This window comes from Phascolarctos cinereus, unplaced genomic scaffold (genome assembly GCF_003287225.1).
Source record: "Phascolarctos cinereus isolate Bilbo 61053 unplaced genomic scaffold, phaCin_HiC Scaffold_9;HRSCAF=440, whole genome shotgun sequence".
Taxonomy (NCBI): Eukaryota; Metazoa; Chordata; class Mammalia; order Diprotodontia; family Phascolarctidae; genus Phascolarctos; species Phascolarctos cinereus.
The window spans coordinates 23597644-23613364 of NW_027556402.1; positions in this window are offsets into that span (position 1 = coordinate 23597644).

Genomic DNA, 15721 nt, shown 5'->3' on the forward strand with positions numbered 1-15721 from the left:
GACTGACTGAGTCGAGTGGGATGTCTACCTCTCTCATTCTGTATATTAGTTTTTCTTACTGAAGCCTAACATCCCACAAATTTTAGGTTGACATGTCATACAATTACCACATATTGAAACCACAAAGCATTTATGTCTGCACTCCAACCCTTCAGGATGTTCAAAGGAACTTTTGCCAATTCATGCTGATGGAATCTCATGCTTCTCTCTTCCCTTTAAAAGTTATGGCACGCATTGTCAATGGCAGACTTGTGCTACCTGAGGGCATCTTGCACTTGGGAAGTTGATTCTTTTGCAGAGTAGGAGCAGGAATAACAAGGGCAGCCATTGAAGTCTTTGAGTAGGAGGATGCCATGAACAATATAATATTTTAGAAGTTGATGTCCCCCATGGCTGAGGTAAGTAGTTAAAGGAAATGAACAAACAGTTCTTAAAAGAATAATTGCAAACTCAATGATCATATGAAAGAATGCTTCCACTCACTAATAATGAGATCTGCAAATCAAAACAACTTCACACACTGTGAATTGACAAGAATGGCAATAGTCAGTGTTGGAGGGGTTGTAGGATGATAGGTACGCTAAGGAATTGTTGACAGAACTATCGTTTGTGCAACCATTCTGGAAAGTAGTTTGGAATTATTCAGAGAAAGTATCTAAAATGTCAATAACCTTTAACTTAGACAATGTAAGTCCAAGGTCACTGACAAAAAAACCCATCCCTATATGTACCAAAATATTTATAGCAACTCTTTTTGTTGTAGGAAAGAATTATAAACAAGGTAGATGACCTTCATTTGGGGAATGACTAAAGAAATAATGGTGGATAAATGTAATGGAATGTTACTATGCCACAAGAAATAATGAACATGATTGACGCAGAGAAGCATGGAAAGAGTTTAATGAATTGGTGCAAAGTGAATTAAGGAGAGCCAGAAAACAGTATATACAATGTTCATATCAATGCAAATGGAAAGAATGACAGTCACAAAAACAATCAAAGATTGATTTGTAAAATTATAAGGAACAAATATGGACCCAAAGAAGAGATAAGTGACGATTCCTTTCCTTACCCTTTTGCAGAGTTGGGGGTGGTGTCCACAGATTTGGAACATTATATATGTTATATTTCTTGATTGTTTTGCTGATTATTCCTCTTTTTCTTTTTATAAGGGATAGCTTTCTGGGAGACAAAGGGGAAGAAATATAGATGGAAACCTAGGTGATGTAAAAACAAAAGACATCGGTAGAATCTATTTTAAAAAAGAAGTTGAGATAATGTGAAGATGATAGACATGTCAGAAGCAGAATGCTGGTCTTTGTGGACTATGGTTAACTAACTATGGCAATAATTTTTTTATGTAGGTTTATTAATTATTCCAAATTATTGAGTGATTTTTTTTTCTTGTTCCTCCTTTGTTATTTTCAATTCCACCTTTGTGGGGTTTTTTTTAGGCAATTAGGGTTAAGTGACTTGCCCAGGATCATGCAGCTAGTAAGTGTCAAGTGTTTGGTCTAAGGCTGGATTTGAATTCAGGTCTCCCTGACTTCAGAGCTGGTGCTCTATCCACAGTACCACCTACCTGCCCCAACTATGGCAATTGTTAAATGAGAACTGGGGATGTGAGAGATGGAGAGGACATTAGAGTTTATCTAATTCACCTTTCTCCTTAGACAGGTGAAGAAACTGAGAGAGGTCCAATTACTTATTCTAAGTCACAGAGCTAGTAAGAACTATTTTTAAAACTTTATCATGGCATGCTGCCCCAATTCAGCTCACTGGGTGGGAAAAGCCAAGAGCTATGACCCATTAGTTTTTGCCCATGTAGATATCTCCTTTTAGGCATCTCTTCCTTATAACAAAAATGGAAGTAGACTTGAACTTTGGTAATTTTATTGTTTAGAAATGAAAAGAGAATAGACTCTCAGGGGATCATGGAGAAGCCAAGGCATTGTGAGGGATCTTGCAAGAGGGCATTGGGGGCAATTGCCAATTTTCACAGTGTGGTGAAAGTCTTGTGGAAGTCTGAACTTTTACTATGCAGTTCTAGGGAATCATTCAAGGAGTTCACCTTTTTTTTTTTTTAAGCATAGTCAGCATAACACCAGTTGTGGCTCATAGAGCTCTTAGAAGGTTTGAGATGATGTGGTTCATTTCCTCTTTACATTTAGGAAGGCACTAGCGATGATCAAGGAAAACTCTCTTTCCATCCTTGGCATACTTTCTGTGTACTCTTCCTTGATCCGGCTTGCTGTTCAAAGAAGAGGAAATAGCGTCTCTTGACATACCTGGCCTTTGGCCAAGCAACTTGTTGGCACTTTGAGGAACACCATGTATGATACTCTGTGGGAGTTTCACAGCAGTTTGCTTCTTATTGTAGCCACTAGCCTTGCCTGCAGGGTTTCCTGGCTAAGACTTCTTAAAGAAAGACTTGGGTTGGGGGGATGCAAAAGTGCTCTGAGCTCTTTAGAAGAAAGATACCAGCCCCTGTCTCTATACATGCCCTTGCTTTGGTCCTTGGTTTATTAAAAATTGCAAAGCAATTCTGAATTTTTTTTGTGTGTGTGCTGGCACCTCCATAGAGCAGGTGTATCTCTATTGGCATCTGGGAAGAACTAATGGGCATTTGAGGCTGTGGCTTCAAGTATGCACATGAAGCAAATGTGCTCAGGCTTTGCAATCGCTTAGTCATTTGCCTTAAAATTGCAACCGTTAATTCTTGCCTAATAATTTTAGCCTTAAATTGGCAGTTGATTGTATCTGGAATTTGCCTCGTACCAATGACAGTAATGTTTTCATTATTCTCGGTGTATTCATCTCTCTCCTTCCTTGCTCCTTTTAACAATAAAAACTCATGCTGTTTTCAGCCATTATCATTTTTCTCCTGATAAACCATCTGTGACATAGAGACCCTGAAGCCGGGAGCCCTGGCCACAATGCTCAATAGAGTGTGCATACAGCTTGTTCAGAGGTAACCGCTGTAAAAAATCAGCTCCACTGCCGCATCGGTCTGCCTCCCTATTATGCTGTCTCTCTTTTTCCTTCTTTTTTATTCATATAATGTAATGTACATTCACTTCCATTCAGCCAGAGTTGTCTTCCCTGTCTACAGTGTCTGCATTGGAGGCCCACAGCCAGCCCTTGTATTGTTCTTTCTAACATTCTTCTGTCTATTATTGCTGTTAAATATAACCAAGTCACCAGAAGAAGCAAAGTCAGCTAGTCACCTTCATGAGTTATTTGTTATTTATCAGCATTGCTCCAAATGACCTTAATCTTGCCCCTGATCAATTAGTCAGTCAACAAGTATATCCTAGGCTCTCGCCATGTGCTAGTTGGGCACTACCATAGGCACTGGAGATACGAAGACAAAAATGAAACAATCCCTGAGCTCAATGAGCTTCTAATTCAAGCAGGGGAGACAAAATTTGCATATCCAATAAAATGCAGAATATATGCAAAATGAATGAATCTAAGGGAGTTTGGGGAGGTAGTGCACTAACAGTAGGGACAAGAAAGGCTTGATGAAGAAGGTGGTCTTTGAGCCGAGTTTTGAAGGAAATCATGGATTCCAAGAGGGTGGAGATGAGGAGGGAGTATATTCTAAACATGAGGAAAGGGCAATAAATAGGCAAAGAGACAGGGAATGGAGTGGAAGGGTGTTTGTAAGAGCATGGATGAACCACAGAGTGTGAGGAGGGAAGTAAACTTTGAGAAGACTGGAAAGGTAGGAAGGGTCTAGGTTGTGGACAGCTTTAAGAGTCAAACAGGAATTTACATTTGAATCTTGAGGCAATAAGGAAGCTCTGAAGTTTCATGAACGGAAAGGTGATATGATCAGACTTCTACTTTAGACAAATCATTTGGGTAGCTACTTGGAGGAAGGATTGGAGAGGGGAGAAATGAGGCAGTGAGAAGAAATGAGATTGTTGTAGTCTAGGCAAAGTGATGAGGGCCTGAACCAGGGTAATGGTAGTGTGAGTGCAGAGAAAGGGACATATGTGAGAGATATTATAGCACTGTAAAGGATGATGTTGGCAATTGATTAGAAATGTGGAATGAGGAATTGAATATGACACTAAAGTGGTAAACTTGGGTGAATAGGAGGATGGTGGTACCTCTATCAAAACTGGGGCAGTTTGGAAGAGGGAGAGGTTTGGGGTGGGTTTGAGAGACTTACTCCACATTCAGTTGCCTCAGTTTTGCATCCCATCTAGGCCAGCTCATTATTAATCTCTTGCCTCTGACCTACTCCTCCCTAACTGGATCAGCATCCTACACACTGGACTTGAGAGCTAGACTTCTAAATGCAGGGCTTCCTGAATCCATGTCCCTCATTCCTGAGAAGCTCCTACTCTAAGGTCCAAACTAGCTGATTAGTGAGTGTGTGCAAAGTAACTCACTTAGCCCACTGTATCTGCTGGCTTCCCCTAGACATTAGGTCACGTTTCAGCTTCGAATCCCAATTAGCCTACCACCAGAGCTTTGTTACCATCTGCCTGCCTTCTAGTGCATAACCTCCCCCCTCCCCCGCATTCCATAGAAACACATGCTTTCTACCTCCCCCAAACAACTGCCTTCCCTCTTTGCCTCTCCTCTGTCTGCACAATTCTCCTCAATTAGAATGTAAGCTCCTTGAGGCTAGGGAATTTAGTTTTCAAAAAATATGTATCCCTAGTGCTTAGCATGATATTCGGTACTTAGTAAGTGCTTAATCATAGCTTTTTCACTCATTTATTTATTTATTTAAATATCCAGTAGCCTAGTGGATATGGGACTAGAGCTCAAGAGATAGACCAGAACTAAAAAGTCATGTGGGAGTCATCTGCATAGAGAAGATGGTTGGACCCATGGGAGCTGATGAGGTCACCGAGAGAGAACATAGAGAATAATGAGAAAAGGGCCCAGGACAGAACCTTGGGGAGGTATACCCCAAATTAGTGATGAATCTGCAAAGGTGACAGAGGAGGAGTGCTTAGCCAGATGGGAAGAAAACAATGCCATGAAAACCTAGAGAAGAGGGAGCGTCTAATAAGTGATCAGTAAGGCTTCAGTGATTTCAAGAAGGATAAGGACTGAGAAAAGGCTGTTACATTTGGTGATTAAATGATCATTGTTAACTCTGGAGTGAGCAGTCTAAAATGAATTATGAGGTTGGTAGCCAGATTACAGGGGATTAAGAAGAGAATAAGAAGAGAGCAGAGGAGCTCAATATAGATAACTTTTTCAAAGAGTTTGGCTGAGAAGGAAAGAAGAGATATAAAATGATAGGAAGGCTAGTTGGCCTTGATGAAGGTTTTTTTTTGGGAATGGGGAAATATGAACATCTTTATAGGCAGCATGAAAAGAATCAGTAGACAGATTACATTAAGATTAGAGAGAGGGTGGGAGGGGATGATAGTGTGGGCAATATGCTGAATAAGGTGGAAGGGGATGGGATTAAGGGTACAAATGTAGATCACTCCCAACGTGAGGAGCAATGGACTTAAAATGCAGAATGAGATATACATTTTGGAATGGCCAATGTGGGAATTTGTTTTGCTTGATTATGCATATTTCTTACAAGGATTTTTTTCCCAATGGAGTGGAAGATTGTGGCATAGAAAAGCTTGTTAACAAATATATATATTTTAAGATATGTTACATGTAGAATAGTTGGTCATAGTAAGAAGGGCCGCTTCTGTATCAAAGACTGGAATAAAGTAGAGGAGGTCAGATAAAGAGGAATGGATGTCAAGTGGAGAGGTGAAGAAAAGAGGGCATCCTTAGTACATTCTTTGATTTTTTTTGTGTGTGTGTGAAGTGTGAGACAAACATCAGACAGAAGTATGTGGAAAAGATAGTACTTGAGGCTTGAGGAGAAAAGAGGAGGTTTGGAATAGCTTTCTTAGAGAGTGGGCTAGAAAATCAATTAGCAAGGACCAAAAGGATTGCTTTGCTACAGTGAGGTCCCAGTTAGTATTAGGTAACATTAGTTTGGAGGGGATCCAGTCATTATCATGGGCAGACTTCCACTGGCTCTATTCAGACATGTATGAGTAGAAGTAGATGAGGCAGATGGTGAGGATAATCTGGATTTGGGGTTTAGTGGGGTGGGAGCATTGACAGAATACAGGAGCAGGGGATTCAAGAATGGAGGAGAATAAAGAATCAACCTAAGTGGTCATGATTGAGAAGGAAGCTGGAACAGGGGTGATGGTATGGCAAAATACAGAAAGGTGGAGAGACTGAAAGTCATGGTGATGATAAAGAATGTTTGGGAGAGGTGAGGCATACAGATGTAATGAAAAGGGGGATGGAATGAGCATTCATTCATTCATTCATTCATGTGAGGCAGTTGGGGTTAAGTGACTTGCCCAGAGTCGCACAGCTAGTGAGTGTTATTTGTCTGAGGCTGGCTTTGAACTCAGGTCCTCCTGACTCCTAGCTGCCCCTGAATGAGCATTTATTAAGCACCATGGTACTACCATGGTAGAGGTAGTAGAAATGGGAGAAAGTCAATCAGTCAGTCAATAAATATTTATTAGGTGCCTATTATATGCCAGGCACTTTGCTAAGTTCTGGGTATACAAAGAAAGACAAAAATACAGTCTCTGCCATTAAGGAATTTACATTCTAATGTGTGAGACAGTATGCAAATAAACACACATACAAGATGTGTAGAGTGCAAATGGAGGGGAGTCTCAGAGGAAAAGTACTAGTAGTGCGAATTGAGGGGAAGCAGGAATAGCCCCCTGCAGATGGTGGGATTTGAGCTAAATCTTGAAGGAAGCCGGGGATCTAGAAGGCAGAAATGAGGGAGGGAGAGACAGTCAATGAAAAGGATCAGAAATAGTGTCCTGCAAGAGGAACAGCAATATGACCAATATTGCTAGATCATAGAGTACATGGAGGGAAGTAAAGTAAAAGAAGTCTGAAAATCTAGGAAGAGACCAGGTTGTGAAGGACTTTAAATGCTAACCAAAGGATTCTGTATTTAAACCTGGAAGTAATTGGGAGCCACTGCAGTTTATTGAGTAGGGGAGTGGCACAATGAGACCTGTGTTTCAGGAAAATCACTTTGGCAGCTAAATAGAGGATATATTGAAGTGGGGAGAAACTTTGAGGTAGGGAGATCCTTTAGAAAGCTTTTTCAATAGTCTGGGTGCAAGATGATGGCAATTAGTAAAGCTAGTGGAATGAAAATAGTAACAGTATTGATGGTATCCAGCAAAATGAGCACCATGGGTAGTTCCCAGAAACAACCAAATTATTTTAATTTAACCAACTTGGTGGCTGGGTGAGCCAAGAGAAGATGATGCCTATGAGGCATGTGATGGTAAAAATGAAAGACTTGGCAATAGATAGGATACATAGAGTGAGTACAAGAGAATAGTCAAGAATGATCCAAAGATTGTAGACCTGGGATTGTAGACTGGGAGGATGGTGGTATCCTTAAAGGTAATAGCGATTTCAGAAAAAGGGGGAATTTTTGTTTATGGGAAAGCTAATGAGTTCTTTTTTTGGACATGTTGAGTTTGAGATGCCTAAGGATAGCTTGTTTGAGATGTCCAAAAGGTATTCAATGACACAGGTGCCTGGAACCCAAGAGAGACATTGGGGCTGAATATAAAAATCCAGGAAACCATCTTCATAAAGATGAAAATGAAACCCTTGGTATCTGATGAGATAATTAAATGTGAGATAATAAAAAGAGAAATGGGCCAGGGACAAAGCCTTGAGGGACTCTCATGGTGAGCAGGTTTGACCTGGATGAAGATCCAGTAAAAGGAGACTTCTCAATTTCCTTTTCAGAAGTAGTCAGACAGGTAGGAAGAGAACCAGGAGAAAGCAGTGTCATGAAAATCTAGAGAAAAGAACCAGGAAGATGTTGACAGGCAGTGTTAAGCACTGCTGAGAGGTCAGGAAGGATGAGAATGGAGAAAAAAGTCATTAGAATTCGCAATTTATTAGGGGCTAGGAAAGTGTAATCAGAAAGGAAGCTGGCTAGGTGGCACAGTGAATAGAGCAACAGCCACAGAATCAGGAAGGTAACAAGCATTATTGAGCACAGTGCCAAAGGCTTTAAAATTTTTATCTCATTAAATCCTCACAACAATCCTGTAAGGTAGGTGTTGTTATTATCCCTATTTTACATTTGAGGAAACTGAGACAAACAAAAGTTAAATTACTAGTCCAAGGTCACACAGCTAATAAGTGTCTGAAGCTGGATTTGATCTCAAGTTTTTCTGACTCCAAGCCCAGTGCTCTATCCACTGGAATATCTAATTGCCTCAGGAAGAGTTGGGTTCAAATTCAGCCTTAGACAATTACTTGTGACACGAAGCAAGTCATTCAACCTCTGTCTGCCTCATTTTCTTCACCTGTGATATGGGAATAATAAGACCACCTACCTCCCATGGTTCTCATGAAGCTCAAATGAGATAACATTGGTAAAGTGCTTTGCCAACCTGGAAGCACCATATAAATGCTAGCTGTTATTAAAGAATGGCTAAGGGTACGGTGCCATCTGAGAGGAGCCAGACCTTAGTGAGGGCCAGAAGATGGAAGGAGTATGAGAGGATGAGCTCTAATGTGAAAAGGAGTTTGTTACTTGGAGAACAGGAGTTCCACAGGGCACGGTGGAAAGTAAAATTTTCTAATTTTGTATAAATTCCACAGTGTTCATATTTATTAGAGTTCAGAAGTAAATTTATGTAATCTATAAATCATTAAATATACATATATTAGGGGATGTGCTCAAAATTTTTTTTTTGCTTCTAGAGATGCACAATCAAAAGTTGGGAAACCAATATTCTAAGGTCTCTGAATTCTACATTTTAAACTTAATATAGATATATTAAAATCAAATCTTCAAAAACTGATAAATTTCAACAGTAAATTTAATTTCAGTTAGAGCTGTTCTGTTGATGGGCCATTCCTTGTCTAAGCTAGATTGAATTGCTTCCTTCATGAAGGAGCGTCATGACCAATATCAGAGACTGAACTTAAGGTGATAGACCTTGGAATCCAATTCACGAGGTACATCCTGATAAAAGTTGAGAAGACTTTCTGTTTATTTAAAAATCAACATGACCTTTTGTTAAATACATTTTTATTTATTTTATTTTTATTTAATTTATAGAATAAAACAATCATTTCCATAACATAGTACAATAAAAAGATGATTGTACATGAAACTGTAAATCTACTATGCCCAAGTCACTATTCCTTTCAAATATACAACAAAATCATCATGTAAATTTCTTTTTTTTCTTTCCTCCCCTCCTGCCCTAAAAAATAGCTCCCATTCAACACAAATAGGCATATATATGTAAAATTATTCTATACATATTTCTATTTAGCAGTTCTTTCTCTGGATGCAGATAGCGTCTTTCTTCATACGTCCTTTGTAGTTAATGTGGGTATTTATAATTGTAAAAATAGCTTACTCACGCAAAGTTGCTCTTAAAACAATATTGCTATTCCTGTATGTAATGTTCTCTTGGTTCTGCTCATTTCATCCTTCATTATTTCATGCAAATCTTTCCATGTTTTTCTACAAGCATTGAGCCCATCATTTCTTATAGTACAGTGGTATTCCATCACAATCATATACCACAACTTGTTCAGTCTTCTTCCTTCAGCCATTCAATATCTTTGACTAGTGTCCAACAAACACAATTCTTTTCATTTATTTGTCCATAAAAGCCAAAGATGAAATCCTCAACTGTGAACATTAATATTACATAAGGCATCAAAAAGATAACAAATATAGAATAACTGTGGTCTATAAATGCAGAATCAGTACTAAAGTTAGTAGCAAACAAATAAAAAATTGAATAAGACATAACAAATTTCCAAAGGGCAGAATTTTCTGCTTGGGAATGAAAGCAAAGACTCTAGACCATTTCTCTGTTTCTCCAGGTATCACAACATAGAATCATATAGATGATCGCGTCAAATCATCACTGGGCTCTCCCTATGCTGACAGTTCCAATGCTGTGGAACTTATTGAGGAAGACTTCTTCAATAGCTTGTGGGCAAGATTTGACAGAAACTGAAGAGATGAGGTCTTTACTGGAGCAGGTGTCCATGATTGATCCAAAGGCCCAGCCAAACCACAACAATCTAATTTATAGTAAAAGGCTTTGGGGATGTCCTGTAGGGACCTCCTTTGATTGTTATCTTTCCCTATATTATAGGGATATTTACTTATGATTTCCTGTATATTTCCCTTTAAAAGCCTGGATCACCATACTCACTTTTTACTTTAATGTCGTTTGAATGAGGGGCATCTAGGTGACACATTGGATAGAGCCCTGGGCTCGGAATCAGGAAAACTCGTTTTCATGAGTTCAAATCTGCCCTAAGACTCTTCCTAGTTATGATCCTGGGCAAGTCACTTAATCCTGTTTGCTTCAGTTTCCTCATCTGTAAAATGAGCTGGAGAAGGAAATGGCAAACCACTTCAGGATCTTTGCCATAGAGTCACAAAGAGTTGGACTTAATTGAAATGACCAAACAACAAAATTTAAATGAGGTTCTGGCTCACAGAGTGAAGTATAAAATGAGGGAGCACCATGAGAAACACAGCATTAGGGGAGTTTTCAGAGAGAATGTAAAACAAGCAAGCTTTATTGAAGGGAATTATGCTATGGGAAACAGACTATGAGAAATAATTAGAGAAGGTGGAAATAGCCATACAGAATTCTTATCTGGGTCAAGCAAGTCAGGACATGGGGAAGAAGGAATGGAAAGCTTGATCTTGGTGTGTGGGTCAAGGTTTCAGTGACTAGTGTTGATTCATGCTGGAGTAAGCCTGGAGAATGAGTGTTAATTGTTTTTTAAACTCTTTCCTGTGTGAAAAGGGTTTTAGGCTATTTTGAAAAGCCTTACTAGCCCCCATATCTCAGGGCATTTGGGCTTTCATAGTTTCTCTGTTTAATGAGCCAGAAGGCTACTGTGATCCTTAAACTTTGCATTTGTGAGAATAGCCCCAGATGGTGGAAACTAGTTTATTGAGTTTCTTTGGCCCTCAATGGTTTATGTAATTCTCTTACACACACCTCAAAGTAACCCTAGGAGATAGGTGATTTAAATCTAATTCTCCCAGTTTATAGGTTAAGAAGGCATGAGTGCTGTAGAGGGTAAGATCACCCAGCACATTAACAGTGGTATGGCGGCTACAGCCTAGCTCAGTTTCCCCAATCCAGTTCCCTTTTCAAGCATCACTCTTAAATCTACATATCTTCATTTCCTCTTCTTTCCTTTTCATTGATTTACATGGCTCCTCCTGTTCTACCCTGCCTCAGTAAATTAATGAAACAAAGAGAAATAAAAAAACTAAATGTCAAAAGCAAGGGGAAAATAAATACATGGATCAACAGAATAACTATTTGAAAAAGGCAGAAGAGATTCTACCATGCTTACATGATGGCTACCATTGAACACACACATCTCTTTTTAGGAGCTTTAGCTAGCTCAGGAATTATGGCCGTGGACTCACGCACATGAGCAATGTATCTCTTAGTGTCTGACATGGTACCTGTACCTCTTTTCTCTCTTTTTCCCCCCTTTGCTCCCTCTTTCCTCTGTCCTCCCTCCCTCCTTCCCTTTTTCATCTTTCTCTCTCTCTTCCTTACCTCATACCTTTCATCCAACTTGTGCTCACATAAGCAGCTCTGGCTTTTTTCCTCAGTGTTAGTTCTACAAAAAGCTTTTTACCTCATGGCTGTTACTTAAGTTCTCTCTCAAGGTCCCGGGGTAGTGGTGTAGTAATTCTGGTGTGTTTGTGTGTTCATTTGTGCATGCATGCATGTGTGTGTGCATGTATGTGTAGATACACTTATGCTATTCACCACAGGAGCTCCTGAGCCTCCACTAGTATGTTTCTCACTTGTACAAAACCAGTCACAGTGACACCATTGACTTTCAACAGGATAAACCTAGGTCACACTGTTCCACAGCATCCATGGGGGTGGGGTAGGGAGTGGGAAAGCATTTATAGAAATCTAGTAGGAGGCACATTTATGGGTAAACCAAGTGCCTGGAGCAACTCACAACTCTAGAGCACAGACCTCGATGTCCGTGGTCCCTTCCGGAACGGCTGTACCACACACAGTTGTTTCTTTGCTATCTGCTCTCCTTCTGGTCCTCACTGCACTCCTACTAGGCAAAGCTGTTTCTTTTCTTTTCTTGAGAGCATGGAGCAGTGACCAGTGATCTGAGCTCACAGCTTCCCTTAACAGGACATTGAGAAAGTTAACACTCCTACAGAATAAAAAGAAATCAATCTTGCCCTCATTCCTAACAAGCACATCACTTAAGGCACAAAATTGCCAAGTTCCTGAGGATGACCCTCTGGTTGGTGTGGCTAGCCCAACCACTCTTTTTTCAACAGAATACATTTTGTTTCCTATCGGCTTCTGGAGAAGGAAATCCTCTTCTCTAATCAGCACAGCTGTCAGCCAAATACAATGCAAAGCCTGTCTTATCTGTTCTTTTTCTTCCTCTCAAAACACAGCCACAAAGCGCAACCACACTCCTCAGAAAGTTATGTAGATAGTGGTACGGAGCAATAAAGCAGGCAGCTTTCCCCCAACCATCCCAGCAGCTGAAGAGATCTCTCAGCTGGCCCAGCGTTTCTACAGCCAATAGGCAAAGTAAATGATGCCTCTTTTGCAGTCAGCAGACTCCCAATGAGCACAGTTGAATAATCAGCTGTCTCAGCTAGAACGTGCTTCTCTGTCTTCTATAGCTTCTGTCCTCCACACATGCCTGGCGCTCTCTCTGGCTGCTTCTCCTCTCAAAGTTTCTTCCCTCTGGCTTCCTATCCCTTACACCACAGGCTCCTCGTGGTTCACGACTTATCTTTACCCAAGGAAGAAAACTCAAGAAATCTGCCTTTCCATCAAGTAAGAACCCAACAATCTTGCATGATCTTCCCATCATCCTCAAATTGTTATTAGATTTACAATATCTGTTATAATCTTCAAAACCTAAAAAAAAAAGAAAAAAGAAACTTACATGATAATTTTGTTGGATATTTAAAAGTTGTGTATAGTAGATTTGCAGGTTCATGTACAATCTTTTTTTGAAAATTGTACTGTTATGGAAAGATTGTTTTATTATCTAAATTATAAATAAAATTAAAAAACTCAAAAAACAGGGGGTAGCTAGGTTGTGCAGTGGCCCTGGAGTCTGGAGCACCTGAGCTCAAATCTGGCTTCAGACACTTAACACTTACTAGCTGTGTGACCCTAGGCAAATCGCTTAACCTGGAATGCCTCACAAAAAACACAAACAAACAAAAAGCCCAGCCACATGTTCATGAGGTGATGGACCACAATGCCTAGTAGCCATCCTTACCCCAGTTACTTCTGTGTCTCCAAACTGGTCCTTTCCATAACATTTATCTGAGAGGTAATTCTCTATCTGATCTTCAGTGCAGACTATGTTTCCCCTCAACACTTTCTTTTTTAGAGAAGTTGTTTCTTTTAAAGTTGATTTTTAAAATTAGTTTTCTTTATATGGATGTTTTTTGAGCAGCAGCAATGTGTGTATGTGTGTGTGAATAAATACGCACATACATACACACACATATACATATACATAGTCTAATACAGGAATACCTAATACCTGCTGCAGGCTCCCCACCCCTAGTCCTCACACTAATCTTAGTGGAGAAAAATAAAATGAAAGATCATAGCTTCCTTAAGTTACACCAAGTTATATCGAGCCTAATACTGCTCTACCCAAGCCAAGTCCTTGATTTCTTTGTGTTTTTGGTAATAAAAGATGAGACCTGAAGCTTGAAAATGGGAAACACAAAAGTATGTTCTCAGAGGGCAAATGCTCTTGTGAAATATGCTGTCTCTGGCAGGCAGAATGTCTGCTTTCCTGGGAAAGGTGATTTACCTCAAATGAGCCATGAGCAAAAGATGCTTACCCTCCTTGTTTTAGAGAGAGTACGCAGTGGAAAAAAAAGTCATGGATTTGGAGTCAGAAACCCTGTGCCCCAGACCTAACTCAGCTATTTAATGTTTGTGTGACTTTGAGAGAGGTATTAGTCTTTGTAATGGATAATGGTATTGGCCTTGGTGGCAGGAAGACCTGGGTTCAAATTTGACTTGGGATATAAGCCGTGAGGCCCTGGGCAAGTCACTTAATGTCTCTAGGACCAGAAAATTCCCTAAGGCCAATCAAAGAAATCATAGATAAAATTTCAGAGCTAAAATTGACATTACATTTCTCATCTTCAGAAAGGGTAGGGTAAGGGTAGAAGGAAAGAAGTCAGAACTCAAAATTGTAAAAAAAGAAGCGTTAAAAATAAATAAATAATACATTAAAAAGAAAGTCATAGATAAGAAAACTCAGGAAATTTACTTAACTTCTTGGAGTCTCAAATTTTTTTGCTGTGAATTGAGAAGAATAATATTTATGCTATCTTTCTCCTAGGATGGTGAGGAAATTGCTTCACAAATTATAAAGCATTATATAATGTAAATTATTATTATTATATTAATACAAGCTATTATTATTATTATAAAAATCGATGTGGGTTCAAAATTAAGATGTTTGTGAAATGATGCTGATAGAAATATTTCTGAGGTCAAGATTATACCATGGAACCTATTTCACACAACAATAAAAATAATAGCTCAAATTTATTTAATACTATTCCACATATTAGTGAGGGAGATACAATTATCTTCATTTTGCAGATGAGAAAACTGAGGCAGAGGTCACAGACCTAAAGTGTGCTGGATGTGAACCTGGCGCCTTCTTGTTTTCAAGATCAGCCCTCTATCCACCCTGTCAATCTCCCTCTCCAGAGATCATTAATCCCTGAAATATGAAGATATTTGAATTGGTTTCTGGGATGGAAAAAAAAACATGGAAAAGAAATAAGGCAGTAGTATGATTTTAGCATATTAGTCATTAGTATACTACAATGGTTTCTGTAGCTTGATCACAGGCATTGACTCAGTGCAGGACCAAGAAGGAATCTAGTTCTGTTTTCTTCCTGGCTTTGCCCCCTTCATGACAGAAAGGCAAGTCCTGGAACTGCTGAAAGTTTTCATTTGCAAAATGGGCAAGATAAAACTGGCATCCCTTTCAATGTGCTTAGGAAAAGTGACTAATCGTGTAAGGCTCTGAAAACCCAGTCTGTGGGCTGAGCAGTAAATCGGGCTGGTTTGCTTAGCTTCACCAGGAAAATGTACTGGAAATTTATTTATTTATGTTTTTCATGTGACAGTCCTAAGGACTTGGTATAACTGAGGAGCCTCAGAATTCCTGGGATGCTATTAACAATCTTCCCAAACAAGATGTCGTATAACTGTAAGAGAGAATTACTGAAAATATATTTTTAAGAGTCTCTTTCCAATATCCTTCATTAGGAAAAGAAAATCATGAGACATTAGAGGGCAGCTCATTTTTAAAACAAAAGCCCACGAACTTTCACCTTGGGACTTTAAAAACCTTATAATTATGATACTATCTTTAGTTCACCTGTTCAAGATTCTTTGTCTTTAGATTTTCTAGTCATTTCAATAAAGAAGTAATGGCTTTCATCTATAAAAATTGTAAAGGGAAGAGAAAAAGCAATGGGGTGGAAGAGGAAGGATGATTTGCTGTTTGACCTTGGGAGCGTTACTCAACCACTCTTTCACACTCTGGAACTGGTCTGGAGGTGTATAAATTATATAATTAGAAATTGTAAAGCAATAAGAAACAC